The 26,907-nt window shown below is 47.6% G+C and overlaps 1 protein-coding gene across 2 annotated transcripts in view; it reads left to right on the top strand.

Moving 5' to 3' along the window:
• Window positions 1-1,493: 1,493 nt before the first annotated feature.
• Window positions 1,494-26,907, top strand: part of LOC106594516 (cysteine/serine-rich nuclear protein 1) — a 55,672-nt gene continuing 30,258 nt past the window's right edge. Inside the window, exon 1 of one of the 2 annotated variants that reach the window (XM_045702858.1) lies at window positions 1,494-1,768. The gene's annotated coding sequence lies outside the window, so the exon portion shown is untranslated. Of the gene's footprint in view, window positions 1,817-26,907 lie in introns of both variants that reach the window. The other variant, XM_045702859.1, reaches the window with a different exon arrangement.

The following is a 26,907-nucleotide window of genomic DNA, read 5'->3' as shown; positions in this document are numbered from 1 at the left end:
ATGGTATTATTATAAAAGTTTATTTTAAACTTTAAAACATTATATTGGGTGTTTTTTCTTGCGCGACATGCGTTTATATTGTTTTGGATTGATTATTGTTAGGTGAAGTTGTGAAATATAACAGCTATGACTGAGATCAAAATAGTTTTGCTAGCTACTCTGGCACTAGAGTAGAAAGCACTAGGTAATGCTAGCTAACAAGAGCAGATGCTGTTGAAGATGGCTAATACCTAACATTGTAAAATCTCATGACCCTGAGCTTGGGTTTCAATGCATGCAGACAAGAACATAAATTTCTTTATTTATCGGGAACAAAACGAAACTCTCAAGACGCCCCTGTACCCACCAGCAACTTCTTTGAAGTTTTTACTATAAGAGTTCACATTCTTGGTCAGTTTAACAAATTGCTACATAATCAAGTGATTAGTCTGTTACACAGCTATTAATATCTAGCATCATACAATGAACTGATGAGACGAAATTATTGATCTAGGTCTTGAGGCCAGCTGTGAGGTTAGAGAGACAGATGCAGTATGTCGATGGAGACGGTCCAGCCTCCCTGCTAACCAGCTGTGTGTTCAGTAGAGCGCAAACCCTGTTTCATATTGATTTCATGTGGCAGAATTTGGAAGCAGGTGGCTGAGGTTTGCCAAAAAGCCTTGCAGAACTGAATGCCAGGGTGAAGGCAGTCAAGGGTGAAAATAAATGACTCTGGTTGGACGTGGCTGCCAAGCTAACCCGACTTTGAAGAATCTCAAATATAAAATATATTTTGGACACTTGTTTTGGTTCCATGTGTTATTTCATAGCTTTGACGTCTTCACTATTATACTACAATGTAGAGAATAGTAAAAAATAATGAGCAGGTGTGTCCAAACTTTTGACTGGTACTATATAAATATATATATATATATATATATATATATATATATATATATATACTACGACATTGCTCGCCTTAATTCAATTTTTTTACTTTTAGATGTGTGTATTGTTAGATATTACTGCACTGTTGGAGCAGGGAACACAAGCATTGCGCAACACCCACAATAACATCTGCTAACCATTGATATGCATCAATAAAAATGGATTTGATACTATTTCCATTGTACACTGTGGGTAGCCTACTGTTTACTATTTCCATTGTACACTGTGGGTAGCCTACTGTTTCCATTGTACACTGTGGGTAGCCTACTGTTTCCATTGTACACTGTGGATAGCCTACTGTTTCCATTGTACACTGTGGGTAGCCTACTGTTTCCATTGTACGCATAACATTTTTATCCTTAACACATTTCCAATATGTACTTTAAATATTGTTCCTCAACTATTTGTTTGCTTTCTACTGGAAGAATAGATAGTGTATGTAAACAGTCCAGTTGAGCCAGGCAGCTTTCTGTCTCTTCTCTCTCTCTCAGGCAGGAAGCAGCGTGGGCAGGCCAGCCTCCCTATGGCACCGCCTGCGTCACGCTTTTTCCAGTGACGAGGAGGCTGCGCTGCCGAGCAGTCTGTCTCAGACAAGGGAAAGGCTGGCTGGCACTGACGGTGCGCTCTGCCGAGCAGTCTGTCTCAGACAAGGGAAAGGCTGGCTGGTACTGACGGTGCGCTCTGCTACAAACTGAGGCTGCTCTGCCGAGCAGTCTGTCTCAGACAAGGGAAAGGCTGGCTGGTACTGACGGTGCGCTCTGCCGAGCAGTCTGTCTCAGACAAGGGAAAGGCTGGCTGGTACTGACGGTGCGCTCTGCTACAGTCGAGACAAAAGCGAGAGGTCTGTTTGACTATTTTCACTAATGGTGATCTGATATCTGAAGTATTGGTGAGTAGCGACGCGGTTGGTAATTTAACACCGTTCTGTGTCATTTCTGTGTAAAAGCTTCGGGGTGGAGACAAGCCAAATAGTTCGGATGCTGTCACCATAGCAGAAACAGCACTGGTGCAAATCAGTTTCTTTATCATGTTCGTTTGGTTACAATGTTGCAGAAGGGAAGGTAGACTAGACATTATAAACAAAGCTATGGCATTTAAATATGATGATTGGCTATATAATGAAGTGGTTCATTTAGTTGATGGTCGTATTTTTATACATTGACGTTTTATCGCAGCTGTTGAGATGAAAGCTAATTGACTAATGAACAGTTTGTTGGTGTTTGGCCTTTAATACACCATGTGATTGGACCAGGTTGAGTACAGGACTGTTGACAGTGAACGTGTTGGGCTATTATATGTAATAAAAATTAAAAACATGTTTTATTGAACTAGGCAAGTCAGTTAAGAATAAATTCTTATCAATGACGTCCTACCCCGGACGAACCTGGACCACGCTGGGTCCAACTGTGCGCCGCCCTATTGGACTCTCAATCACAGCCAGATGTGATACCGCCTGGATTATTGTAGCCTAGTTGATTTGGTGGTTTAAATGGCTATTTCTAATATGGTGTGTTGTCTACGGTGTATTCAGTAGGCTAAATTGATTCCCTGGTTCGCCTCCAGTGGCGCTACGCCCACTGCAGCTGATGTGTTGTCATAGCAATTATCATTAACCAGGAGGATTGATCGGGTCAACATGTGGAGGCTGGCCACAGATAATCAGACGTGATATAATGATTGACAGCCATATCATCAATTAGGCTGCGCTATTCAAATGAAATGGTCCGTGTGTGTTTATCGCCTTGTTATTGCAATAGGCATTGATTCATCATTGGAATATTCGATCATATGTGAATCGGGGGACATTGAGATGACACTTGGCGCAAAGGAATCCCTTTTATTTGTTCAATATTTGTCTGTTTGATAACCTGAAAATCAATTACTGCTTGTTAGTTAATAATATCTAATGGATTGGTTATTCTGCATTGGACCACACATGTAATGTTTAGAAGACAACAACAACAAAAAAACCCATGCGTTCTCATGTTGTCTGGAAGGCTATTTTCCTTGTTCTCAATGTATTCTCCACAGAACAAAGAGGATGTAATTTATAACCCAACCCTAGCCTGTGGTTGACGATTTAGAATTCCTTGCAGTAAAACTGGGCCAATGGCCAAATACCAAGTATCCTGTTTCAGGTCCAATGTATAGACAATCAATGATAACTTTCCCCATGTAGCTATGCATCCCGGACTGAAATGTCTCCGTGTCTCTGATCCATTAATTCCCTATTACAGAAAAACAACTATTTACATTGAACATTAATTCCCTCTTGACCTTTAGTCCTCTGCGTTGTGTGTTTTGAATATTCTTACACCAGCTAACGTTAGCTAGCTAACAGTACACTTTAACTTGAAATGAAATCAACTTTCTGACAAAATTAGAAATGTGTAATATCAACACATCAAAAAAATTGCTAGCTAGACTCTTACCTGTATACATGGATGGATGCTTCTCCCTCTCTGTCACGGATGCCATGGTTGCCCTTAGTTTGAAGATGTATAAAACACCGGTCTCCAGATTACAACAGCCTTCTCTGTGTTCCCTTTTCGACTCTGTCTGCATATTTGCAATCAAAGGCCAGAATCTCCTTAGCTATCATACTCTAATTCCACTGATTTCAAAACTCGGTCCTCCAGAAAGTGGAGAGCAACACTTATGCAGTTGTAATACGTGATCTCTTTCAGAAAAGCCACGTTAGAAAAGATTACCTACACATACTGACCAGCTCATGTTATAGACAGAAGCGGGCTACATGGCAGACCAATCCGAACTCCTCTCTCGGCATGTCCAGCCCACTCATTATCTCAGCCAATCCTGGCTAGCGGGAAGGTTGCTGGCTTTTTCTGTGGCTCAACCAACTAGGCTCATAATTTAGTAATTGTATTTACAGATGGAATACAAGTTTGTTATTAAGGCACATGAAAGTTCTCATGTCCCAGAAGGCATTTCTGCCCCCCCAAAAAAATTCATTTTGATTAATAAAAACGTAAGTTTACGTTCAAATGTCTCTCCTGTGACGTAGTGATGCATGGCAGACATCTTGTTTCCTGAAACGAGTCACAGTTCATATTTTTTTTCCACTAATTGGTCTTTTAAACCAATCACATCACATCTTTTTCAGAGCATATCTGATTGTTCAAAAGACCAATTTAGTGAAAAGAGTATCAGAATTGGTCTGCCTTTTGTAAACACCTCGTGTTTTGAATGTGGCAGCTATAATGTGAAATGTGGTCAGTATGTTAAAGCAGATGCTCTCATTCTCACGCTGCATTAGATTAGACCGACGGAAACTCTTCCAACGGTGTGGGAGTCATCCTCATTTCTTTTTTTTTTACACCTAGTTTGCCTCCCAGATGGAACGCAATGTTCCCTATATAGTGCACTACTTTATACCAGGGCCCTATGGCACCATGTTCCCTATATAGTGCACTACTTTATACCAGGGCCCTATGGCACCATGTTCCCTATATAGTGCACTACTTTATACCAGGGCCCATAGAACTATATAGGGCATAGGGTGCCATTTGGAACACAATCCTAGTCCACATGTCCATATCCTCCTAACTAGCCTACACGGTGGGTGGTGCGGAAGGAGTCAAAAGATGTGAGACAGGTAGTATACAGAGGATTTAGGGAATTGGGGATACCTAGTCAGTTGTACAACTGAATGCCTTCAACTGAAATGTGTCTTCCTCATTTAACCCAACCCCTCTGAATCAAAGAGGTGGTGGGGGTGGTGCCATAATCGACATCCACGTCTTCGGCGCCCGGTGAAGTGGGTTAACAGCCCTGCTCAGGGGCAGAGAACAACAGATGTTTACCTTGTCAGCTCAGGGATTCGATCCAGCAACCTTTCAGTTACTGGCCCAAGGCTCTAACCACTTCATGTGCTCCGTTTCACAACCACAGGAAAGTGTTTAACTGACACACACACACCCACACACAGGCTTCTGTCTCCAGGGAGTGGGCGGTAATAAGTGTTGATGAACAGAAGCTGTTGTCTGTTTTATCAAACACAGCAGATAGTTCTCACAGTTTAGTTATGCTAACAGTCTTTCTCTTCTGTTAGTCTCCCTTAGCTTTCTCATCCCTGGGGGTGAGTTTGGCTTCATGCAAATGTTTCAAAGCACAATGAAAATTAAACGCTACTGCAGTTGTTATCTCAATCTATAAATATCATCGTTGACTTTAAATATACATGTAGTGAAAAAGATTATAGCGGTGGCTTGTATCGTCCCATTTTAGTAGCCATCATGGACACAGTAACATAAAGGGTTTGACTGGTCACCTCTTGGAAACATCTTTGGTCCATTATGCTAAACAGATCCAGGTCTGTCTCATGGATTCAATGTTCCCAAGTGTTCAGTAGGCTACACTACCTGGTCCACTACAGTACCTTGTCCACTACACTACCTGGTCCACTGCACTACCTGGTCCACTGCACTACCTTGTCCACTGCACTACCTGGTCCACTGCACTACCTGGTCCACTGCACTACCTTGTCCACTGCACTACCTGGTCCACTGCACTACCTGGTCCACTGCACTACCTTGTCCACTGCACTACCTGGTCCTCTACACTACCTGGTCCTCTACACTACCTGGTCCACTGCACTACCTGGTCCACTACACTACCTTGTCCACTGCACTACCTTGTCCACTGCACTACCTTGTCCACTGCACTACCTGGTCCACTGCACTACCTTGTCCACTGCACTACCTTGTCCACTGCACTACCTTGTCCACTGCACTACCTTGTCCACTGCACTACCTGGTCCTCTACACTACCTGGTCCTCTACACTACCTGGTCCACTGCACTACCTGGTCCACTACACTACCTTGTCCACTGCACTACCTTGTCCACTGCACTACCTTGTCCACTGCACTACCTGGTCCACTGCACTACCTGGTCCACTGCACTACCTGGTCCACTGCACTACCTTGTCCACTGCACTACCTGGTCCACTGCACTACCTGGTCCTCTACACTACCTGGTCCTCTACACTACCTGGTCCACTGCACTACCTGGTCCACTACACTACCTGGTCCACTGCACTACCTGGTCCACTGCACTACCTGGTCCACTGCACTACCTGGTCCACTGCACTACCTGGTCCACTGCACTACCTTGTCCACTGCACTACCTGGTCCACTGCACTACCTTGTCCACTGCACTACCTGGTCCTCTACACTACCTGGTCCTCTACACTACCTGGTCCACTGCACTACCTGGTCCACTACACTACCTTGTCCACTGCACTACCTTGTCCACTGCACTACCTTGTCCACTACACTACCTTGTCCACTGCACTACCTTGTCCACTGCACTACCTTGTCCACTGCACTACTGGTCCTCTGCACTACCTGGTCCTCTACACTACCTGGTCCACTGCACTACCTTGTCCACTGCACTACCTTGTCCACTGCACTACCTTGTCCACTGCACTACCTGGTCCACTACACTACCTGGTCCACTACACTACCTGGTCCTCTACACTACCTGGTCCACTGCACTACCTTGTCCACTGCACTACCTGGTCCTCTACACTACCTGGTCCACAGCACTAACCTGGTCCACTACACTACCTGGTCCACTACACTACCTTGTCCAGTAGGCTGCACTACCTGGTCCTCTACACTACCTGGTCCACTGCACTACCTGGTCCACTGCACTACCTGGTCCACTGCACTACCTGGTCCACTGCACTACCTGGTCCACTGCACTACCTTGTCCAGTAGGCGGCACTACCTGGTCCACTGCACTACCTGGTCCACTGCACTACCTGGTCCTCTACACTACCTGGTCCTCTACACTACCTGGTCCACTGCACTACCTGGTCCACTGCACTACCTGGTCCACTGCACTACCTGGTCCACTGCACTACCTGGTCCACTGCACTACCTGGTCCACTACACTACCTGGTCCACTGCACTACCTGGTCCACTGCACTACCTGGTCCACTGCACTACCTGGTCCACTGCACTACCTGGTCCACTGCACTACCTGGTCCACTACACTACCTGGTCCACTGCACTACCTGGTCCACTACACTACCTGGTCCACTGCACTACCTGGTCCACTACACTACCTGGTCCACTGCACTACCTGGTCCACTGCACTACCTGGTCCACTGCACTACCTGGTCCACTGCACTACCTGGTCCACTGCACTACCTGGTCCACTGCACTACCTGGTCCACTGCACTACCTGGTCCTCTGCACTACCTGGTCCACTGCACTACCTGGTCCACTACACTACCTGGTCCACTACACTACCTGGTCCACTGCACTACCTGGTCCTCTGCACTACCTGGTCCACTGCACTACCTGGTCCACTACACTACCTGGTCCACTGCACTACCTGGTCCACTGCACTACCTGGTCCACTACACTACCTGGTCCACTGCACTACCTGGTCCACTGCACTACCTGGTCCACTGCACTACCTGGTCCACTGCACTACCTGGTCCGACTGCACTACATCGGTGCAGTGGAGATGCCTCCACTACCTGTCAGTCCTCTCCTGGTCCACTGCACTACAAGGTCACTGCAATACCGGGTCAACTCTTACCCCTGGTCAACTACACTATCTCGTCCTAGCTGTACTACCTGGTCCACTACACTACCTGGTCCACTACACTACCTGGTCCAGTACACTACCTACCTTGGTCCACTGCACTACCTGGTCCACTGCACTACCTGGTCCACTGCACTACCTGGTCCACTGCACTACCTGGTCCTCTGCACTACCTGGTCCACTACACTACCTGGTCCACTGCACTACCTGGTCCACTGCACTACCTGGTCCACTGCACTACCTGGTCCACTGCACTACCTGGTCCACTGCACTACCTGGTCCACTGCACTACCTGGTCCACTGCACTACCTGGTCCACTGCACTACCTGGTCCACTGCACTACCTGGTCCTTGGGTTGTTTTTTAGAGCGGGTTGTGCGTTTATACATGAACGGTGCAGTGGAGATGCCTCCAGTATTTACCTGTCTGTGTTTTAGTCCTCTCCTGACTCGCACTACAAAGTTCTGAATGTATAGACCAGGGGTATTCAACTCTTACCCTTTGGTAAGGTACATATCTCATCCTACAGCTGTTATACGGCCAGCCTATAGCGAGCCAAGGCTCCTATAGACCAGGGGTATTCAACTCTTACCCTTTGGTAAGGTACATATCTCATCCTACAGCTGTTATACGGCCAGCCTATAGCGAGCCAAGGCTCCTATAGACCAGGGGTATTCAACTCTTACCCTTTGGTAAGGTACATATCTCATCCTACAGCTGTTATACGGCCAGCCTATAGCGAGCCAAGGCTCCTATAGACCAGGGGTATTCAACTCTTACCCTTTGGTAAGGTACATATCTCATCCTACAGCTGTTATACGGCCAGCCTATAGCGAGCCAAGGCTCCTATAGACCAGGGGTATTCAACTCTTACCCTTTGGTAAGGTACATATCTCATCCTACAGCTGTTATACGGCCAGCCTATAGCGAGCCAAGGCTCCTATAGACCAGGGGAATTCAACTCTTACCCTTTGGTAAGGTACATATCTCATCCTACAGCTGTTATACGGCCAGCCTATAGCGAGCCAAGGCTCCTATAGACCAGGGGTATTCAACTCTTACCCTTTGGTAAGGTACATATCTCATCCTACAGCTGTTATACGGCCAGCCTATAGCGAGCCAAGGCTCCTATAGACCAGGGGAATTCAACTCTTACCCTACAAGGTCCAGAGCCCTGCTGGTTTTCTGTTCTACCGGATAATTGCACACACCTCGTGTCCCAGGTCTAAATCAGACCCTATTTTGAGGCGAACAATAAAACGGAACCTATTGAAATGGTGCCGAAGGTTGGCGCCTCCAGCTCCTACAAAACATTCCAGCTTTCTACTTTTTCTAGTGTTTTTCAAAACATTTCTTACTCACTTTGTTTAGTCCATTACTTCATACACCTTGGTAGAGTTATTGTAATATGAATCGCTGGGTACTCGCCGTCCACCCCAATTCCCAGAGACGGCGGAACAATAGTCTGGCTTCTTTGGTGAGGCGCCGGGTTGCCTGGGAGTCCTACCGAAGAGTAGGAAATGAAGACATCGACAGAGGCAGACATGGTGGGGGTCTTAGTGCGATTCAGACACCGGGTGACCCATCCTCCATTACCGAGAATACTACTCGCCAATATTCAATAATTACAAAATTACCTTGACAAACTCAGAGCGAGGATCTGATTCTGCATTATACTGTTTTTCTGAGACTTGGCTTTTCTCCGACATCCAAACTATAAAACCATCAGGTTTTACAGCTCGAGTGGATAGAAAGCAGGTTCTCTCTGGCAAGAGCAAAGTCGGAGGGCTCTGCTTTATGACCAATAACAAGTGGTACGACAGGGGAAACGTACAGGAACTTGCGAAATTCTGCTCTCCCGACTTGGAATACTTGGTCATCAAATGTTACCCTTTTTACCTTCCGAGAGAGTTCTCAGGTATTATCGCCCCAAGCCGACACCAAAAATGCTCTCAAAGATATTCATTGGAACCTGAACAAACTGGAGACCGCCTATCCGGAGCAGGCTTTCGTTGTCGTGGTGGAATTTAACAAAGGTAATTTGATAACCCTGCAAATCTGACCATTTTTCTCCTCCCCGCCTACAAACCAAGACTCGAGGGAGGTTCCGGTGGTCAGGTCTGACCAATCTCCAAAACGGTTTTGATCAAGGCCACTGGAATATGTTCCGGGTCTCCTCTAGGGATGACGTCAATGAATACGCCGACTCAGTTACCGGATTCATAAAACAATAGTATTTGATACCGATGGTGTCTTTTAAAAACCTCAATCAAAAACGTGGATCGATGGCAGCCTTGTTAGGAAACTGAAAGAAACATGCTGCTTATAAACACGGCAAGGTGACCTGGAACAATTTGTTAAACGGTACAAATGCAACATACACAGATCGATCGAGACGGCGAGGCACAAAGTAAAAGGACGAAGTGGAGGAGCAATTCAACTGGTCGGATATGAGGCGTAAGTGGCAGGGGCTTCTAATGATCACAGATTACAAATAGAAAGCCAGTCACGTCAGGGACACTAACGCTGCCCTACCCGGATTAAATACATTTTCTTACGCTTCGAGCAAAACGACGTTGAGCTGCCGAGTAGAGCCCCTGAGGGCTACGTGCATACGGTCTCTCCACGGAGGACGTAAGGAAGTCATTCAAACGGGTTGACCTTCGCAAGGCTGGTGGCCCAGACAACATCCTTCGCTGCGCCCTCGGAGCATGTGCAGACCAGCTAGCTGTTGTTTTTTTTTTTTTTTCATACGTTTTCAATCTCTCTAGCTCAGGCCATTATCCCCACCTGCTTCAAGATGTCCACCATCATCCCCGTGCCCAAGAAAGGGAAATTAACTGAATGATTACTGACCCTTAGCGCTGCCTTCTGTCATCATGAAGTGCTTCGAGAGGCTAGTCAAAGACCACCTCTCCAATTTTTGTCTACCGCCCGATGAATCCAGCCGCTGCACGGTACACTGCCCTCACCCACCTGGACAAGAGGAATTCTTATGTGAGGATGCTGTTCGACTACAGCTCAACCTTCAATACCAAAGTGTCCTCTAAGCTCACCGCAAAGCCCACGGCCCTGGGTCTGAACTCCCTACGCAACTGTGTCCTGGCCTTCCTGACGGGCTGCCCCCAGGTGGGAAAGGTAGGCAACATGACCTCCTCCACATTGATCCTCAATGTGGGGGCCCCACAAGGGTGCGTCCTCTGTTCCCTCCTGTACTCCCTCTATACCCAGGACTGTGTGGCCTCGCACTGTTCCAATTCCATCATCAAGTTCGCTGATGACACGACAGTAGTAGGCCTGATTACCAACGACGGTGAGACGGCCTACAGGGAGGATGTAGGCACTCAGACGGAGTGGTGCCAGGTAAACAACCTCTGCCTCAACGTCAGCAAAAAAAAAGGACTTCAAGAGGAACCAGGCTGACACGCCGGCATCCTCATCAATGGGGCCACCGTAGAGAGGGCGAAAATACTTAGTTTCTTAGTGTACACGTCTCAGAGGACCTGAAATGGTCATACCACACAGACACCATGGTGAACCAGGCACAACTCTTCAACTTCAGGAGGCTGAAGAAATTTGGCCTGTCCCAGAGGGCCCTCTGTTCTACAGGAGCACCATCTAGAGCAGGTGTGTCATGGCATGCAGGAATCTGAGGTTCCGTCCAGCAGCTCGGACTCATGGGAGTTGTAGTTGTTAGCTATGGAAGAGGAGACACAGTACTACAGCGTGTGTGTGTGTGTGGTCTTCTGTTAGAGTGACTCACCCTGCTGCCAGATGGGCATTCCTGTGGCTTCTATGACAGCACATTATTTATTTATAAAAGATTCCTCTTCCTCCTCCTCCCTATTCTCTCTCCTTTTAGGAGGTGTGTGTGTGTGTGCAGGACACAGCTCAGGGGTGGAGGTAGGGGAAGAGTATGTCTTTCTGGCAGCAGGGTTTGGGTCAGGAGTGAAAACAACAGCCAGACTCTGAGAGGACAAGAGTTATCTATATTGCCCCAGCAGGTGGATTTGTTCTCAGTCATCATGGTGAGATAATGTTGTTCCTGCTATGAATTCAACCAAAATAATCCTTAGTGGCTGGGACTGTCATTAGGTTCCTCTAATCCTTAGTGGCTGGGACTGTCATTAGGTTCCTCTAATCCTTAGTGGCTGGGACTGTCATTAGGTTCCTCTAATCCTTAGTGGCTGGGACTGTCATTAGGTTCCTCTAATCCTTAGTGGCTGGGACTGTCATTAGGTTCCTCTAATCCTTAGTGGCTGGGACTGTCATTAGGTTCCTCTAATCCTTAGTGGCTGGGACTGTCATTAGGTTCCTCTAATCCTTAGTGGCTGGGACTGTCATTAGGTTCCTCTAATCCTTAGTGGCTGGGACTGTCATTAGGTTCCTCTAATCCTTAGTGGCTGGGACTGTCATTAGGTTCCTCTAATCCTTAGTGGCTGGGACTGTCATTAGGTTCCTCTAATCCTTAGTGGCTGGGACTGTCATTAGGTTCCTCTAATCCTTAGTGGCTGGGACTGTCATTAGGTTCCTCTAATCCTTAGTGGCTGGGACTGTCATTAGGTTCCTCTAATCCTTAGTGGCTGGGACTGTCATTAGGTTCCTCTAATCCTTAGTGGCTGGGACTGTCATTAGGTTCCTCTAATCCTTAGTGGCTGGGACTGTCATTAGGTTCCTCTAATCCTTAGTGGCTGGGACTGTCATTAGGTTCCTCTAATCCTTAGTGGCTGGGACTGTCATTAGGTTCCTCTAATCCTTAGTGGCTGGGACTGTCATTAGGTTCCTCTAATCCTTAGTGGCTGGGACTGTCATTAGGTTCCTCTAATCCTTAGTGGCTGGGACTGTCATTAGGTTCCTCTAATCCTTAGTGGCTGGGACTGTCATTAGGTTCCTCTAATCCTTAGTGGCTGGGACTGTCATTAGGTTCCTCTAATCCTTAGTGGCTGGGACTGTCATTAGGTTCCTCTAATCCTTAGTGGCTGGGACTGTCATTAGGTTCCTCTAATCCTTAGTGGCTGGGACTGTCATTAGGTTCCTCTAATCCTTAGTGGCTGGGACTGTCATTAGGTTCCTCTAATCCTTAGTGGCTGGGACTGTCATTAGGTTCCTCTAATCCTTAGTGGCTGGGACTGCCATTAGGTTCCTCTAATCCTTAGTGGCTGGGACTGTCATTAGGTTCCTCTAATCCTTAGTGGCTGGGACTGTCATTAGGTTCCTCTAATCCTTAGTGGCTGGGACTGTCATTAGGTTCCTCTAATCCTTAGTGGCTGGGACTGTCATTAGGTTCCTCTAATCCTTAGTGGCTGGGACTGCCATTAGGTTCCTCTAATCCTTAGTGGCTGGGACTGTCATTAGGTTCCTCTAATCCTTAGTGGCTGGGACTGTCATTAGGTTCCTCTAATCCTTAGTGGCTGGGACTGTCATTAGGTTCCTCTAATCCTTAGTGGCTGGGACTGTCATTAGGTTCCTCTAATCCTTAGTGGCTGGGACTGTCATTAGGTTCCTCTAATCCTTAGTGGCTGGGACTGTCATTAGGTTCCTCTAATCCTTAGTGGCTGGGACTGTCATTAGGTTCCTCTAATCCTTAGTGGCTGGGACTGTCATTAGGTTCCTCTAATCCTTAGTGGCTGGGACTGTCATTAGGTTCCTCTAATCCTTAGTGGCTGGGACTGTCATTAGGTTCCTCTAATCCTTAGTGGCTGGGACTGTCATTAGGTTCCTCTAATCCTTAGTGGCTGGGACTGTCATTAGGTTCCTCTAATCCTTAGTGGCTGGGACTGTCATTAGGTTCCTCTAATCCTTAGTGGCTGGGACTGTCATTAGGTTCCTCTAATCCTTAGTGGCTGGGACTGTCATTAGGTTCCTCTAATCCTTAGTGGCTGGGACTGTCATTAGGTTCCTCTAATCCTTAGTGGCTGGGACTGTCATTAGGTTCCTCTAATCCTTAGTGGCTGGGACTGTCATTAGGTTCCTCTAATCCTTAGTGGCTGGGACTGTCATTAGGTTCCTCTAATCCTTAGTGGCTGGGACTGTCATTAGGTTCCTCTAATCCTTAGTGGCTGGGACTGTCATTAGGTTCCTCTAATCCTTAGTGGCTGGGACTGTCATTAGGTTCCTCTAATCCTTAGTGGCTGGGACTGTCATTAGGTTCCTCTAATCCTTAGTGGCTGGGACTGTCATTAGGTTCCTCTAATCCTTAGTGGCTGGGACTGTCATTAGGTTCCTCTAATCCTTAGTGGCTGGGACTGTCATTAGGTTCCTCTAATCCTTAGTGGCTGGGACTGTCATTAGGTTCCTCTAATCCTTAGTGGCTGGGACTGTCATTAGGTTCCTCTAATCCTTAGTGGCTGGGACTGTCATTAGGTTCCTCTAATCCTTAGTGGCTGGGACTGTCATTAGGTTCCTCTAATCCTTAGTGGCTGGGACTGTCATTAGGTTCCTCTAATCCTTAGTGGCTGGGACTGTCATTAGGTTCCTCTAATCCTTAGTGGCTGGGACTGTCATTAGGTTCCTCTAATCCTTAGTGGCTGGGACTGTCATTAGGTTCCTCTAATCCTTAGTGGCTGGGACTGTCATTAGGTTCCTCTAATCCTTAGTGGCTGGGACTGTCATTAGGTTCCTCTAATCCTTAGTGGCTGGGACTGTCATTAGGTTCCTCTAATCCTTAGTGGCTGGGACTGTCATTAGGTTCCTCTAATCCTTAGTGGCTGGGACTGTCATTAGGTTCCTCTAATCCTTAGTGGCTGGGACTGTCATTAGGTTCCTCTAATCCTTAGTGGCTGGGACTGTCATTAGGTTCCTCTAATCCTTAGTGGCTGGGACTGTCATTAGGTTCCTCTAATCCTTAGTGGCTGGGACTGTCATTAGGTTCCTCTAATCCTTAGTGGCTGGGACTGTCATTAGGTTCCTCTAATCCTTAGTGGCTGGGACTGTCATTAGGTTCCTCTAATCCTTAGTGGCTGGGACTGTCATTAGGTTCCTCTAATCCTTAGTGGCTGGGACTGTCATTAGGTTCCTCTAATCCTTAGTGGCTGGGACTGTCATTAGGTTCCTCTAATCCTTAGTGGCTGGGACTGTCATTAGGTTCCTCTAATCCTTAGTGGCTGGGACTGTCATTAGGTTCCTCTAATCCTTAGTGGCTGGGACTGTCATTAGGTTCCTCTAATCCTTAGTGGCTGGGACTGTCATTAGGTTCCTCTAATCCTTAGTGGCTGGGACTGTCATTAGGTTCCTCTAATCCTTAGTGGCTGGGACTGTCATTAGGTTCCTCTAATCCTTAGTGGCTGGGACTGTCATTAGGTTCCTCTAATCCTTAGTGGCTGGGACTGTCATTAGGTTCCTCTAATCCTTAGTGGCTGGGACTGTCATTAGGTTCCTCTAATCCTTAGTGGCTGGGACTGTCATTAGGTTCCTCTAATCCTTAGTGGCTGGGACTGTCATTAGGTTCCTCTAATCCTTAGTGGCTGGGACTGTCATTAGGTTCCTCTAATCCTTAGTGGCTGGGACTGTCATTAGGTTCCTCTAATCCTTAGTGGCTGGGACTGTCATTAGGTTCCTCTAATCCTTAGTGGCTGGGACTGTCATTAGGTTCCTCTAATCCTTAGTGGCTGGGACTGTCATTAGGTTCCTCTAATCCTTAGTGGCTGGGACTGTCATTAGGTTCCTCTAATCCTTAGTGGCTGGGACTGTCATTAGGTTCCTCTAATCCTTAGTGGCTGGGACTGTCATTAGGTTCCTCTAATCCTTAGTGGCTGGGACTGTCATTAGGTTCCTCTAATCCTTAGTGGCTGGGACTGTCATTAGGTTCCTCTAATCCTTAGTGGCTGGGACTGTCATTAGGTTCCTCTAATCCTTAGTGGCTGGGACTGTCATTAGGTTCCTCTAATCCTTAGTGGCTGGGACTGTCATTAGGTTCCTCTAATCCTTAGTGGCTGGGACTGTCATTAGGTTCCTCTAATCCTTAGTGGCTGGGACTGTCATTAGGTTCCTCTAATCCTTAGTGGCTGGGACTGTCATTAGGTTCCTCTAATCCTTAGTGGCTGGGACTGTCATTAGGTTCCTCTAATCCTTAGTGGCTGGGACTGTCATTAGGTTCCTCTAATCCTTAGTGGCTGGGACTGTCATTAGGTTCCTCTAATCCTTAGTGGCTGGGACTGTCATTAGGTTCCTCTAATCCTTAGTGGCTGGGACTGTCATTAGGTTCCTCTAATCCTTAGTGGCTGGGACTGTCATTAGGTTCCTCTAATCCTTAGTGGCTGGGACTGTCATTAGGTTCCTCTAATCCTTAGTGGCTGGGACTGTCATTAGGTTCCTCTAATCCTTAGTGGCTGGGACTGTCATTAGGTTCCTCTAATCCTTAGTGGCTGGGACTGTCATTAGGTTCCTCTAATCCTTAGTGGCTGGGACTGTCATTAGGTTCCTCTAATCCTTAGTGGCTGGGACTGTCATTAGGTTCCTCTAATCCTTAGTGGCTGGGACTGTCATTAGGTTCCTCTAATCCTTAGTGGCTGGGACTGTCATTAGGTTCCTCTAATCCTTAGTGGCTGGGACTGTCATTAGGTTCCTCTAATCCTTAGTGGCTGGGACTGTCATTAGGTTCCTCTAATCCTTAGTGGCTGGGACTGTCATTAGGTTCCTCTAATCCTTAGTGGCTGGGACTGTCATTAGGTTCCTCTAATCCTTAGTGGCTGGGACTGTCATTAGGTTCCTCTAATCCTTAGTGGCTGGGACTGTCATTAGGTTCCTCTAATCCTTAGTGGCTGGGACTGTCATTAGGTTCCTCTAATCCTTAGTGGCTGGGACTGTCATTAGGTTCCTCTAATCCTTAGTGGCTGGGACTGTCATTAGGTTCCTCTAATCCTTAGTGGCTGGGACTGTCATTAGGTTCCTCTAATCCTTAGTGGCTGGGACTGTCATTAGGTTCCTCTAATCCTTAGTGGCTGGGACTGTCATTAGGTTCCTCTAATCCTTAGTGGCTGGGACTGTCATTAGGTTCCTCTAATCCTTAGTGGCTGGGACTGTCATTAGGTTCCTCTAATCCTTAGTGGCTGGGACTGTCATTAGGTTCCTCTAATCCTTAGTGGCTGGGACTGTCATTAGGTTCCTCTAATCCTTAGTGGCTGGGACTGTCATTAGGTTCCTCTAATCCTTAGTGGCTGGGACTGTCATTAGGTTCCTCTAATCCTTAGTGGCTGGGACTGTCATTAGGTTCCTCTAATCCTTAGTGGCTGGGACTGTCATTAGGTTCCTCTAATCCTTAGTGGCTGGGACTGTCATTAGGTTCCTCTAATCCTTAGTGGCTGGGACTGTCATTAGGTTCCTCTAATCCTTAGTGGCTGGGACTGTCATTAGGTTCCTCTAATCCTTAGTGGCTGGGACTGTCATTAGGTTCCTCTAATCCTTAGTGGCTGGGACTGTCATTAGGTTCCTCTAATCCTTAGTGGCTGGGACTGTCATTAGGTTCCTCTAATCCTTAGTGGCTGGGACTGTCATTAGGTTCCTCTAATCCTTAGTGGCTGGGACTGTCATTAGGTTCCTCTAATCCTTAGTGGCTGGGACTGTCATTAGGTTCCTCTAATCCTTAGTGGCTGGGACTGTCATTAGGTTCCTCTAATCCTTAGTGGCTGGGACTGTCATTAGGTTCCTCTAATCCTTAGTGGCTGGGACTGTCATTAGGTTCCTCTAATCCTTAGTGGCTGGGACTGTCATTAGGTTCCTCTAATCCTTAGTGGCTGGGACTGTCATTAGGTTCCTCTAATCCTTAGTGGCTGGGACTGTCATTAGGTTCCTCTAATCCTTAGTGGCTGGGACTGTCATTAGGTTCCTCTAATCCTTAGTGGCTGGGACTGTCATTAGGTTCCTCTAATCCTTAGTGGCTGGGACTGTCATTAGGTTCCTCTAATCCTTAGTGGCTGGGACTGTCATTAGGTTCCTCTAATCCTTAGTGGCTGGGACTGTCATTAGGTTCCTCTAATCCTTAGTGGCTGGGACTGTCATTAGGTTCCTCTAATCCTTAGTGGCTGGGACTGTCATTAGGTTCCTCTAATCCTTAGTGGCTGGGACTGTCATTAGGTTCCTCTAATCCTTAGTGGCTGGGACTGTCATTAGGTTCCTCTAATCCTTAGTGGCTGGGACTGTCATTAGGTTCCTCTAATCCTTAGTGGCTGGGACTGTCATTAGGTTCCTCTAATCCTTAGTGGCTGGGACTGTCATTAGGTTCCTCTAATCCTTAGTGGCTGGGACTGTCATTAGGTTCCTCTAATCCTTAGTGGCTGGGACTGTCATTAGGTTCCTCTAATCCTTAGTGGCTGGGACTGTCATTAGGTTCCTCTAATCCTTAGTGGCTGGGACTGTCATTAGGTTCCTCTAATCCTTAGTGGCTGGGACTGTCATTAGGTTCCTCTAATCCTTAGTGGCTGGGACTGTCATTAGGTTCCTCTAATCCTTAGTGGCTGGGACTGTCATTAGGTTCCTCTAATCCTTAGTGGCTGGGACTGTCATTAGGTTCCTCTAATCCTTAGTGGCTGGGACTGTCATTAGGTTCCTCTAATCCTTAGTGGCTGGGACTGTCATTAGGTTCCTCTAATCCTTAGTGGCTGGGACTGTCATTAGGTTCCTCTAATCCTTAGTGGCTGGGACTGTCATTAGGTTCCTCTAATCCTTAGTGGCTGGGACTGTCATTAGGTTCCTCTAATCCTTAGTGGCTGGGACTGTCATTAGGTTCCTCTAATCCTTAGTGGCTGGGACTGTCATTAGGTTCCTCTAATCCTTAGTGGCTGGGACTGCCATTAGGTTCCTCTAATCCTTAGTGGCTGGGACTGTCATTAGGTTCCTCTAATCCTTAGTGGCTGGGACTGTCATTAGGTTCCTCTAATCCTTAGTGGCTGGGACTGTCATTAGGTTCCTCTAATCCTTAGTGGCTGGGACTGTCATTAGGTTCCTCTAATCCTTAGTGGCTGGGACTGTCATTAGGTTCCTCTAATCCTTAGTGGCTGGGACTGTCATTAGGTTCCTCTAATCCTTAGTGGCTGGGACTGTCATTAGGTTCCTCTAATCCTTAGTGGCTGGGACTGTCATTAGGTTCCTCTAATCCTTAGTGGCTGGGACTGTCATTAGGTTCCTCTAATCCTTAGTGGCTGGGACTGTCATTAGGTTCCTCTAATCCTTAGTGGCTGGGACTGTCATTAGGTTCCTCTAATCCTTAGTGGCTGGGACTGTCATTAGGTTCCTCTAATCCTTAGTGGCTGGGACTGTCATTAGGTTCCTCTAATCCTTAGTGGCTGGGACTGTCATTAGGTTCCTCTAATCCTTAGTGGCTGGGACTGTCATTAGGTTCCTCTAATCCTTAGTGGCTGGGACTGTCATTAGGTTCCTCTAATCCTTAGTGGCTGGGACTGTCATTAGGTTCCTCTAATCCTTAGTGGCTGGGACTGTCATTAGGTTCCTCTAATCCTTAGTGGCTGGGACTGTCATTAGGTTCCTCTAATCCTTAGTGGCTGGGACTGTCATTAGGTTCCTCTAATCCTTAGTGGCTGGGACTGTCATTAGGTTCCTCTAATCCTTAGTGGCTGGGACTGTCATTAGGTTCCTCTAATCCTTAGTGGCTGGGACTGTCATTAGGTTCCTCTAATCCTTAGTGGCTGGGACTGTCATTAGGTTCCTCTAATCCTTAGTGGCTGGGACTGTCATTAGGTTCCTCTAATCCTTAGTGGCTGGGACTGTCATTAGGTTCCTCTAATCCTTAGTGGCTGGGACTGTCATTAGGTTCCTCTAATCCTTAGTGGCTGGGACTGTCATTAGGTTCCTCTAATCCTTAGTGGCTGGGACTGTCATTAGGTTCCTCTAATCCTTAGTGGCTGGGACTGTCATTAGGTTCCTCTAATCCTTAGTGGCTGGGACTGTCATTAGGTTCCTCTAATCCTTAGTGGCTGGGACTGTCATTAGGTTCCTCTAATCCTTAGTGGCTGGGACTGTCATTAGGTTCCTCTAATCCTTAGTGGCTGGGACTGTCATTAGGTTCCTCTAATCCTTAGTGGCTGGGACTGTCATTAGGTTCCTCTAATCCTTAGTGGCTGGGACTGTCATTAGGTTCCTCTAATCCTTAGTGGCTGGGACTGTCATTAGGTTCCTCTAATCCTTAGTGGCTGGGACTGTCATTAGGTTCCTCTAATCCTTAGTGGCTGGGACTGTCATTAGGTTCCTCTAATCCTTAGTGGCTGGGACTGTCATTAGGTTCCTCTAATCCTTAGTGGCTGGGACTGTCATTAGGTTCCTCTAATCCTTAGTGGCTGGGACTGTCATTAGGTTCCTCTAATCCTTAGTGGCTGGGACTGTCATTAGGTTCCTCTAATCCTTAGTGGCTGGGACTGTCATTAGGTTCCTCTAATCCTTAGTGGCTGGGACTGTCATTAGGTTCCTCTAATCCTTAGTGGCTGGGACTGTCATTAGGTTCCTCTAATCCTTAGTGGCTGGGACTGTCATTAGGTTCCTCTAATCCTTAGTGGCTGGGACTGTCATTAGGTTCCTCTAATCCTTAGTGGCTGGGACTGTCATTAGGTTCCTCTAATCCTTAGTGGCTGGGACTGTCATTAGGTTCCTCTAATCCTTAGTGGCTGGGACTGTCATTAGGTTCCTCTAATCCTTAGTGGCTGGGACTGTCATTAGGTTCCTCTAATCCTTAGTGGCTGGGACTGTCATTAGGTTCCTCTAATCCTTAGTGGCTGGGACTGTCATTAGGTTCCTCTAATCCTTAGTGGCTGGGACTGTCATTAGGTTCCTCTAATCCTTAGTGGCTGGGACTGTCATTAGGTTCCTCTAATCCTTAGTGGCTGGGACTGTCATTAGGTTCCTCTAATCCTTAGTGGCTGGGACTGTCATTAGGTTCCTCTAATCCTTAGTGGCTGGGACTGTCATTAGGTTCCTCTAATCCTTAGTGGCTGGGACTGTCATTAGGTTCCTCTAATCCTTAGTGGCTGGGACTGTCATTAGGTTCCTCTAATCCTTAGTGGCTGGGACTGTCATTAGGTTCCTCTAATCCTTAGTGGCTGGGACTGTCATTAGGTTCCTCTAATCCTTAGTGGCTGGGACTGTCATTAGGTTCCTCTAATCCTTAGTGGCTGGGACTGTCATTAGGTTCCTCTAATCCTTAGTGGCTGGGACTGTCATTAGGTTCCTCTAATCCTTAGTGGATGGGACTGTCATTAGGTTCCTCTAATCCTTAGTGGCTGGGACTGTCATTAGGTTCCTCTAATCCTTAGTGGCTGGGACTGTCATTAGGTTCCTCTAATCCTTAGTGGCTGGGACTGTCATTAGGTTCCTCTAATCCTTAGTGGCTGGGACTGTCATTAGGTTCCTCTAATCCTTAGTGGCTGGGACTGTCATTAGGTTCCTCTAATCCTTAGTGGCTGGGACTTTTAACATTTTAACATCTTGACCATGTTCTGTTATAATATCCACCCTGCACAGCCAGAAGAGGACTGGCCACCCCTCATAGCCTGGTTCCTCTCTAGGTTTCTTCCTAGGTTTTTTGCCTTTCTAGGGAGTTTTTCCTAGGGAGTTTTTCCTAGCCACCGTGCTTCTTTCACATGCATTGCTTGCTGTTTGGGGTTTTAGGCTGGGTTTCTGTACAGCACTTTGAGATATCAGCTGATGTACGAAGGGCTATATAAATACATTTGATTTGATTTGGGACTGTCATTAGGTTACGCCAGCAGCATAGCACCCTGCATCCCACCGCTGACTTGCCTCTGAAGCTAAGCAGGGTTGGTCCTGGTCGGTCGCTGTACAGGAGACCAGATGCTGCTGGAAGTGGTGTTAGAGGCCCTCTGGTCCCCCAAAAATATCCCAATGCCCCAGGGCAGTGATTGGGGACATTGCCCTAATCACTGTGTAGGGTGCAGTCTTTTGGATTGGACGTTAGTAAACAGGTGTCTTGACTCTCTGTGGTCTTTAAAAATCCCATGCTACTTATCGTAATAGTAGGGGTGTATAACCCTGGTGTCCTGGCTAAATTCCCAATCTGGACATCATACCATCATGGCCACCTAATCATCCCCAGCGTCCAGCTGACTCATTCCTCTCCCCTGTAACTATTTCCCAGTTTGTTGCTGTAAATGAAAATGTGTTCTCAGTCAACTGACCTGATAAAATAAGGTTACATTTTCCCTCTCTCTGCCACTTGATAGAGGTGTGTGTGTGTGTGTGTGTCGAATGAGATAACACACACTCATTGTGTTTTAGAACCCTTCAGTCACTGTGTGCGTGCCGTTCTGTCAGTTTGACTCTTATCCATTGTAGTGTAGTTGTGACAGCAGCGTGGCACAGCTCCAAGATATCAGCTGGATGGAGCATGTTAGTCTGTAGAGACACACACAGCCCTGTGTTATCAGTTGCCAAGGACATGCTGCACAGACCAACAGGCAGGCAGTAGAGTGGAGGGGCAAAGTGCACTTTGCCTGGACTCATACTACCGTCCTTTTCTGTCTATTACATTGTACATTTTAGTCATTTAGCAGACGCTCTTATCCAGAGCGACTTACAAATTGGTGGATTCACCTTATTTATGAATCTTGTATTTAAAAGCACCAGTTGAATGACTTTGGAAGTTACATTTACGTCATTTAGCAGACACTCTTATCCAGAGCGACTTAGAGTAGTGAATACATACTTTTCATTTCATGCATTTTTTAAAAAAATTTTTACTGGCCCCCCGTGGGAATCGAACCCACAACCTTGGCGTTGCACACACCATGCTGGCGTTGCAAACACCATGCTCTACCAACAGAGTCTTCCCTGTGGCTCAATGTGACCGTCCCCGTACCATCGTCCCCGTACCATCGTCCCCGTACCATCGTCCTGTTCTGTGACCAGTGCCGCTCAGACAGTTTTTAGCAGACTGATAAACTCCAGATTGACTAGGAAGGAGGGATTCACCTCAGCCATTGTTTCTGCCTCTAATCAATTTGTCAGGTAGACTTTTACTGCAGTCAGTCAGTCAGTCAGTCAGTCAGTCAGTCAGTCAGTCAGTAAGTCAGTCAGGAGAGTATGACCCACTTCTGGCACAATGGTCTCCCTCCCTCCCTCCCTCTCCTCCCTCTCCCCTCCCTCCCTCCCCCCCTCCTCTTCTCTCCATCCCTCCCCCCCTCCTCCTCTCTCCCCAGGGAACGCTCATAGCTTTGTTTAAATTTTTAGGAAGGGGATGGGAGAATGTAAAGCGACACCATGTGTCCTGGCTAGCCCTGTCCCCTGCCCCCTAGCCCAGTCCCCTGGCCCAGTCCCCTGTTCCCTGGCCCCTGCCTCCTAGCCCTGTCATGCCCCCTAGCCCTGTCCCCTGGCCCTGCCCCCTGGCCCAGTCCCCTGGCCCCTGCCTCCTAGCCCTGTCCCCTGCCCCCTGTTCCCTGTCCCCTGCCCCCTGCCTTATAGCCCTGCCCCCTGGCCCTGTCCCCTGCCTTCTAGCGCTGCCCCCTGCCAGGCAACAGATTCTGTAACCACAGCCAGGTGTTTTCTAATGTAGCCCAATGCAAATTAAAGTATTGTGATTGAAGACGCCTGGGTCCTTATTTATCGATCATAAATAAGCGGCAGGTAGCCTAGTGGTCAGAGCATTGGACTAGTAACCGAAAGGTTGCAAGATTGACTCCCGAACAAGGCAGTTAACCCACCGTTCCTAGGCTGTCATTGAAAATAAGAATTTGTTCTTAACTGACTTGTCTAGTTAATTAAAGGTCAAATAAAAAATGTGTTGGCACAAATCTGTGCGTATACTATGCGTGGGGTTATTTCCACGCAGTGTGAGATTTATCATTCTGAACGTTTGCCTGAGAGTGTAGGAAAATGTACACACAGCCGTGACCATGCGTACGCGTAGTGCCAAGTGCTGGAAAAACGGAAATGCTTGTCAAGCGTAGAAGAGGGAAAATACACTGAGTGTATTAAAACATCCCGGTACAGAGTCAATGTGGAGGCTATATACAGGGTGTTACGGTACAGAGTCAATGTGGAGGCTATATACAGGGTGTTACGGTACAGAGTCAATGTGGAGGTTATATACAGGGGGTCCCGGTACTGAGTCAATGTGGAGGCTATATACAGGGGGTACCGGTACAGAGTCAATGTGGAGGCTATATACAGGGGGTGCCGGTACAGAGTCAATGTGGAGGCTATATACAGGGGGTCCCGGTACTGAGTCAATGTGGAGGCTATATACAGGGGGTACCGGTACAGAGTCAATGTGGAGGCTATATACAGGGGGTGCCGGTACAGAGTCAATGTGGAGGCTATATACAGGATATTACGGTACAGAGTCAATGTGGAGGCTATATACAGGGGGTACCGGTACAGAGTCAATGTGGAGGCTATATACAGGGGGTACCGGTACAGAGTCAATGTGGAGGCTATATACAGGGGGTACCGGTACAGAGTCAATGTGGAGGCTATATACAGGGGGTCCCGGTACTGAGTCAATGTGGAGGCTATATACAGGGGGTACCGGTACAGAGTCAATGTGGAGGCTATATACAGGGGGTGCCGGTACAGAGTCAATGTGGAGGCTATATACAGGGTATTACGGTACAGAGTCAATGTGGAGGCTATATACAGGGGGTACCGGTACAGAGTCAATGTGGAGGCTATATACAGGGGGTACCGGTACAGAGTCAATGTGGAGGCTATATACAGGGGGCACCGGTACAGAGTCAATGTGGAGGCTATATACAGGGGGTACCGGTACAGAGTCAATGTGGAAGCTATATACAGGGGCTACCGGTACAGAGTCAATGTGGAAGCTATATACAGGGGCTACCGGTACAGAGTCAATGTGGAGGCTATATACAGGGGGTCCCGGTACAATGTGGAGGCTATATACAGGGGGTACCGGTACAGAGTCAATGTGGAGGCTATATACAGGGGGTCCCGGTACTGAGTCAATGTGGAGGCTATATACAGGGGGTACCGGTACAGAGTCAATGTGGAGGCTATATACAGGGGGTCCCGGTACAATGTGGAGGCTATATACAGGGGGTCCCGGTACTGAGTCAATGTGGAGGCTATATACAGGGGGTACCGGTACAGAGTCAATGTGGAGGCTATATACAGGGGCTACCGGTACAGAGTCAATGTGGAGGCTATATACAGGGTGTTACGGTACAGAGTCAATGTGGAGGCTATATACAGGGGGTACCGGTACAGAGTCAATGTGGAGGCTATATACAGGGGGTACCGGTACAGAGTCAATGTGGAGGCTATATACAGGGGCTACCGGTACAGAGACAATGTGGAGGCTATATACAGGGGGCACCGGTACAGAGTCAATGTGGAGGCTATATACAGGGGGTCCCGGTACTGAGTCAATGTGGAGGCTATATACAGGGGGTACCGGTACAGAGTCAATGTGGAGGCTATATACAGGGGGTGCCGGTACAGAGTCAATGTGGTGGCTATATACAGGGTATTACGGTACAGAGTCAATGTGGAGGCTATATACAGGGGGTACCGGTACAGAGTAAATGTGGAGGCTATATACAGGGGGTACCGGTACAGAGTCAATGTGGAGGCTATATACAGGGGGTACCGGTACAGAGTCAATGTGGAGGCTATATACAGGGGGTACCGGTACAGAGTCAATGTGGAGGCTATATACAGGGGGTCCCGGTACTGAGTCAATGTGGAGGCTATATACAGGGGGGTACCGGTACAGAGTCAATGTGGAGGCTATATACAGGGTATTACGGTACAGAGTCAATGTGGAGGCTATATACAGGGGGTACCGGTACAGAGTCAATGTGGAGGCTATATACAGGGGGCACCGGTACAGAGTCAATGTGGAGGCTATATACAGGGGGTACCGGTACAGAGTCAATGTGGAAGCTATATACAGGGGCTACCGGTACAGAGTCAATGTGGAGGCTATATACAGGGGGTCCCGGTACAATGTGGAGGCTATATACAGGGGGTACCGGTACAGAGTCAATGTGGAGGCTATATACAGGGGGTCCCGGTACTGAGTCAATGTGGAGGCTATATACAGGGGGTACCGGTACAGAGTCAATGTGGAGGCTATATACAGGGGGTGCCGGTACAGAGTCAATGTGGAGGCTATATACAGGGTATTACGGTACAGAGTCAATGTGGAGGCTATATACAGGGGGTACCGGTACAGAGTCAATGTGGAGGCTATATACAGGGGGTACCGGTACAGAGTCAATGTGGAGGCTATATACAGGGGGCACCGGTACAGAGTCAATGTGGAGGCTATATACAGGGGGTACCGGTACAGAGTCAATGTGGAAGCTATATACAGGGGCTACCGGTACAGAGTCAATGTGGAAGCTATATACAGGGGCTACCGGTACAGAGTCAATGTGGAGGCTATATACAGGGGGTCCCGGTACAATGTGGAGGCTATATACAGGGGGTACCGGTACAGAGTCAATGTGGAGGCTATATACAGGGGATCCCGGTACTGAGTCAATGTGGAGGCTATATACAGGGGGTACCGGTACAGAGTCAATGTGGAGGCTATATACAGGGGGTCCCGGTACAATGTGGAGGCTATATACAGGGGGTCCCGGTACTGAGTCAATGTGGAGGCTATATACAGGGGGTACCGGTACAGAGTCAATGTGGAGGCTATATACAGGGGCTACCGGTACAGAGTCAATGTGGAGGCTATATACAGGGTGTTACGGTACAGAGTCAATGTGGAGGCTATATACAGGGGGTACCGGTACAGAGTCAATGTGGAGGCTATATACAGGGGGTACCGGTACAGAGTCAATGTGGAGGCTATATACAGGGGGTACCGGTACAGAGTCAATGTGGAGGCTATATACAGGGGGTACCGGTACAGAGTCAATGTGGAGGCTATATACAGGGTGTTACGGTACAGAGTCAATGTGGAGGCTATATACAGGGGGTACCGGTACAGAGTCAATGTGGAGGCTATATACAGGGGGTACCGGTACAGAGTCAATGTGGAGGCTATATACAGGGGGCACCGGTACAGAGTCAATGTGCGGGGGTAAATGTTAGTTGAGGTAATTTGTACATGTAGGTAGGGGTGAAGTGACTATGCATAGATAATAAACAGCGAGTAGCAGCAGTGTACAAAAGGGAGGGGGCGGGGTGTCAATGTAAATAGTCCAGTGGCGATTTGATTAATTGTTCAGCAGTCTTATGGCTTGGGGGTAGAAGCTGTTGAGGAGCCTTTTGGTCCTAGACTTGGCGCTCCTGTAACGCTTTCCGTGCGGTAGCAGAGAGAAAGGTCTTCCCTGTGGCTCAGTTGGTAGAGCATGGTGTTTGCAACGCCAGGGTTGTGGGTTCGATTCCCACAGGGGGCCAGTACAAAAAAAATTAAAAATATGTATGAAATGTATGCATTCACTACTGTAAGTCGCTCTGGATAAG

Source organism: Salmo salar, chromosome ssa19, assembly GCF_905237065.1.
Source record: "Salmo salar chromosome ssa19, Ssal_v3.1, whole genome shotgun sequence".
Lineage (NCBI taxonomy): Eukaryota > Metazoa > Chordata > Actinopteri > Salmoniformes > Salmonidae > Salmo > Salmo salar.
Note: the sequence above shows the minus strand (reverse complement) of the source record. Positions and strands in the feature narration are given on the sequence as shown.